General features: G+C 42.5%; 1 protein-coding gene across 5 annotated transcripts in view; it reads right to left on the bottom strand.

Moving 5' to 3' along the window:
* Deup1 (deuterosome assembly protein 1) overlaps positions 1-5,523 on the bottom strand; it is a 72,963-nt gene that overhangs the window by 14,035 nt on the left and 53,405 nt on the right. The gene's annotated exons all lie outside the window — the stretch shown is intronic.

Here is a 5,523-nt window from a genome sequence, read left to right as displayed (position 1 = left end):
TCCCTCCCTCCCTCCCTGACTCCCTCCTTCCCTGGCTCCCTCCTAGTTCTAGGGATGAACCCAGGCTCCCTGAATACTAGGCAGATGTTCTATCATGCATCACAGCCCCATTAGGCCTGTCACTCATGTTTTTGTTTTTAAATTTTCAGAGTTCTACAGTTGATGTCAAAGCCTCTTAGTAAATAGACCGCAGGAGGTCAGTGAGATTGCTGGGATTTCTGAATAATAACCCCTGGATGTACAGCTTTTCTTCTCAGTTTTGTGCATTTATCAGAAATAATTAGGCTAGCAAACATCTATAGAAAAGCGGGCTACAGTCATGTTTCACAGTGACTCTGCTGGTTCCAGGTGTGAGAACGGTGTTAATCCCTGAGAGAATGCTAATTCTACTGCGTTATTTAAATGATGTTGTGGGTAGGGAAAGGCAAATTCGTCTTCTTAAAAATTACCACAAAGTTTGAGTTCTGACAAAATCTGATTTTTTTTAACTTTCTTAAAGAAAAATTAACAAGTGCAATGAGAAGACCAAGTAAAGGGGATCAGAAGCCGGTTCTGTGTGAGCTACCTGGGAGGGGCTGAGGAAAGCAGCTCTGTGCAGTCAAGGTCAACAGCAATTCGAGGAAAGTGTCACCTTACAAGACAGGATCCTCTTCTTAACGGTTATTGATCTGAGTAGCTCACCAAGACCCAGGAGAACTTAGCCACTTGGTGGCTGGCCTGCGAGCAGGCTGTTGCAAGCTGCTTTCCCAGTAGGTGTCTTTGGCCAACCGTCTTCCCCTCAGTGGAAGACAGCAGAAAGCTTCATGGTTAGTCAACAACAAAAACTCCAAGTCTGTATTTACTTAGCTATTAGAAGGCTAAAAATAAAGTTGTATATGTTTTGTTTATTGCCCAGGGAAACATTTTAGAACAAATTCCTTCATTCTATATATCTACTCTAATGAGCGTGGAATAATTATTCAATAATGGGATTTTTTTTAACTTATAGGATTTTAACACGAGGAGCGTTTTCTTCTTTTTGCCAAATTTGAAAAAGAGTAACAAAACAAACCATGAATAAGAAGTTAAACGATAAAATCTAAAAATGAGTGAAATGGACGAGACAATGTTATCCCCAAGCCATTATTTTTATATGCTAGTAAAATAAATTTCTTGTGATCCATAATTTAAACAAATGGGAAAGAATGTGTTCCGTTTTCCAAGGTTAGGAATAAGAAAGGGTATTGAAACGGAGTACAGACTGGGCACGCCAGTAATTCCAGCACATGGGAGGGCGACTGAAGCAGGAGGGTCCTGAGTTCAAGACCAGCTGTGGCTGCATAGTGAGACCCCGATTCAAAGAAACAAAAAACTAACAGCAAAACTCAGAATATATGAGACAAAGTTGTAGGATATACCTAACTTTGGTAACAAGGAAACAAATTGAAATGGCAGATTTCCTAGGAAATACAAATGATTAAAAAGACCTTAGAAGTAACGAGATTTGAATATACCAAGAGGTTAAGGTAAAGGGAACTCCTTCAGGTCTGTTTTACAGCTCTGTTCTGTCTAACCTTCATTGAGCTGACGATTCCAGTACTATTTAACCCATTCTAGACCACTCCTAAGCTAGAAAGTCTGGTGCGGGCTTAACAACAGCACTACTTCACATGAAGAACTCCACACAAATCCCACTGACAGGCACAGAACGCGACTTCTAGATCAAATACGATCACACAGAATTCCGTGACACATCACAATTGGTAGCACATAACCATCGTGGGTTGAATTGTGGCTTCCTGATAAAGCTCTGTTGAAGTCCTAACCCCCTAGTCCCTCATAATATGATCTTATTTGGAAACAGGGTTTTTACGGAGCTAAAAGACCTTGATAGAATGCTCTAGAAAGAGGGAAAATCTGACTCTCAAGAAACACAGGAAGGGTTAAACACAGGGACAGCAGCACACTGAGACCGAGGGTTGGTGTGAGGCACTTACCTGCCCCAGAACACCCAAGACCAGGGCAAACCAGCAGAGGCAGAGAGGAGGGCACAGACCTCCCTCCCAGTTCAGAGGGAGAGGCCCTGGGGCCATCTCAGATTTGGATTTCTGGCCTCCAGTACTGTGAAACCACATCCTATTGTCCTAAGCAAATACATCATCAAATCAGGCAAGTCGGTGACGGAGAAGATTTATTTGATGAATCCAAAGTGGACCAAGCCTGGGAAATCTGTCAACCCCGGTCTCTTACACATCAGCAGACGGAAAGGTAAATCTAAACATGTCATCTCTGCTGAAAAGGCCTTTGATAAAAACCAGCAGTCACTCTTAACAAAACTAAGCAGAACAGAAATAGCAATGTAAAGTCTGTAAATTAAGAACAAATTTATATGCAGAAAATCTCTAATGACATTTAAGGTCAGCAAACAGTGTTAGTATTTAAGATTTCCTTGGAGGTCTTAGAAAGTGCAATTTGGCAATAAAAACAAGTGATGTGGGTCATGGGGAGAACAGCAAGGTTCTGTTTTGCTGTGGCTACAGACCAACAGAGCTAAGCAACTCCAGCAAAACTCCCAGAACCAGGAACATAATTTGGACATTTTCCTATTTTAGCAATCCACTACTTGACTGGGTAAAAAGAAAACACTCCATCCCTAACAGTGACAAGAACCGAAAATAACCTGGGAAGCAGCTTTAAAGGAAGGCACGGAGTCCGTGCAGAGAGCACGATGAGCTCCTCTTGGAAAACGTGAACTCTAAAAAACCAGGAAGTCATGCTGTATTTTTAGAAGGGAAATTTTATTATAATAAAAGTGCTAAATTTTCCAAAGTTAATAAAAAATATGCAATTAAATACCAGATAGAAACCACAGGAAATTACAAGGAGAACCCTGGTAAATTGAGCTTAATGTCCATGTAAAATTATTAATTGGCTTATTTCACATCAAATTTCAAATTACAACTCAGTGGAGTGAAACAATTGGATGGGAATTATAAAATATTTGAAAAATATAAAAGGCTATGTATTCATGTAGCTGAGAAAGGCTGTTATTCAAGGAAGGAAACTCCAAAGCCATACAGCAAGGAGAGGTTGCTTGACAAATAAGTCTGAAACTTTGTATATGGCAACAATATAAAGTTACAAAAACAAACAGAAAAGTGTTCCTATAAATTGACAAGAAAAAGAAAAATTACACTACAGAAAAAGGCATCCATATTACGACATCTTGCCCCCAAAATGCACAAAACCACGCTCATCTATTATCAGGGAAATGAGAGTTCCTAAAGTGCTACTGAAAAAAACAAAACCAAAAAAACAAAAAAATAAAAACAACCCACAGCCATCACAGCGATGGGAATTAAAAAGAACAGCAGCACTGCTGGCCAGGACAAAGGAGAACAGGAAATACGTGATAATGAACGTTGAGTTTAAAACACACGTATCCTGTGAGTCAACACGTCTCCCCCTAGGAAGCTGCCCCAAGACGTGTATAAGGGTTTTTATTGTATTACTTATTCAGGCAAAAATGTGAAAACAGGGTTGGATGCATTAGGGTTAAAATAATTATGAAAATTAGTCTAATAAAAGCTTTGACACATCCATACCTTGGAATATTATCAAGCCATTATAAAGGACAGAAAGGGCTTGGACCATTGGCACGGAAGGGCTCCAAGAGAAACCCTGGGGCAGACACAGGTTCGCAGAGAAGGAAGGTGTGTCACACAGAAGTGTGTGGCCCTGTGTTTAAATTTGTTGTATGTGTGTAATGTGTACCATGTGCCCACAGGAGCCCTCAGGAGCCAGATATGGCTTTGAATCCCCTTGAACTGGAGTTACAGCCCGTTGTGAGCCTCTACGTGGGTGCTGGGAACCAAACTAGGTCCCCTGAAAGAGCATTAAGTGCTCTTAACTGCTGAGCCATCTCTCCAGTTCTGTGACCTTATTCTTTAAAAATAATAAAATCTTCAAGTAAGCGTGTGCATGCGTGCATGTATGTGAGTGGTGTGTGTGTGTGTGTGTGTGTGTGTGTGTGTGTGTAAAACACAAAACAATACAACCGAGTAGTTAATGTTTACTGCCTGGTGGATGGGCTGTGATGAGGAAGAGCTGGAGGAAAGGAGAGGGCTAAGTCCAGGAGCATGCATGCTATGACCTAATTCACAGACAATTGTGTGCATGACACATGAGTGTAAATGCTCCAGTAAGTTTCTGAATGCACGGCTGGAGGCCAGTTCTGGACAATACATGCATTACACGTATGTTCTGTGAGCAAGTCTATCACCTCCTCTGTGTGCATGAGCAGGAAGGTACCTCCTGCCTCTCTGGAGGTGAGAGAGGGGTTGGCAATTAGCTGCTTCTTTATGTATCTGTGTGTTTTATTTCTTTTAAAAAACCAAAATCAAATAAATAAAGCCAGAAGCCCACAGTGGGGGCGACAGCGACCTAGAACACCAAAACCCATGGACTATAAAGAATATTTATGGAGCTGGGGTCTGATTTAAATTGGGGGGTCTTTTTGAGACAGGGTCTCCCTGCAGCCCCAGCTGGCCTGGGGTTTGCTGCATACACCAGGCTAACCTCATTCTCACAGAGATCGGCCCGCCTTTGCCTTATGGGTTCTGGGAAAAAGGCATGCAGCGCCACACTCAGCCTGGTTTAACTTTTTGTGTGCCTCGTGTTTCGAAATAAAAAGGCTTATGTGACCGGCAGATGTTTTTAATGTAGCAGGTGGGGAGCCCAGCAAGGCTCCCTTTCACCCTTCCGTGCTCCAGTCACAGGGTCCACAGCCTTGCTCAAAGATGAAGGGAGAATGCTTCCAGGTGCAGCTACTGTCTCGGTGCTGGAACATGGGCGGACTTGAGAAGGTGCGCACATCACAGAAACAACAGCTGCCCCAGGGCCTGGGCAGCGCTCACTCCCTCACTCGACGGCTGCGGGAGCTAAGCACCCATAATGCCCAGTTTGCTGTCTTAGCCTCTGTATTCCTTGAATTGTCAATAATAATAATAATAATAATAATAATAATAATAATAATATAACAACTAGCACTTTTCTCTCAGAGTGAATAAGGTGTAACAAGTAATGCTAATGTTTCAATATTTCAGCAAACAAAAATTCTTATATAAAAACCATCGACCACTACATTGAACAAAGGAAATGAGGGTGTAGGGCCAGTTTAAGTTGTCCGGTGGAGACCTGTAGAGCCAGCCAGTTCATGCATTCAGTCAAAATACACTGGGCAGTGCTGATGCTGGCTGTGAGCTGCTGGTGATATCAGAATTAATAAGACATGACTCCTGCTTGTCACCCACGGGAAAACAACAAACTCTGAACAGAGTCAGAGCCAACAGGAAGCAAGCAAGGTTCGAGCAAATCACACTGATTGGGGTTGGCACCTTCACCAACTCTCAGGTGGGCACTGAAGTCGGTGTGTGTGTGTGTGTGTGTGTGTCACAGGGTTTCCAGTGTGTGTGTGTGTGTGTGTGTGTGACACAGGGTTTCCAGTGTGTGTGTGTGTGTGTGTGTGTGTGTGGGTGTGACGGG

The sequence above is a fragment of the Nannospalax galili genome, unplaced genomic scaffold, assembly GCF_000622305.1.
Source record: "Nannospalax galili isolate Female #2095 unplaced genomic scaffold, S.galili_v1.0 scaffold469, whole genome shotgun sequence".
Lineage (NCBI taxonomy): Eukaryota > Metazoa > Chordata > Mammalia > Rodentia > Spalacidae > Nannospalax > Nannospalax galili.
This window is presented reverse-complemented; position numbering and strand designations above follow the sequence as displayed.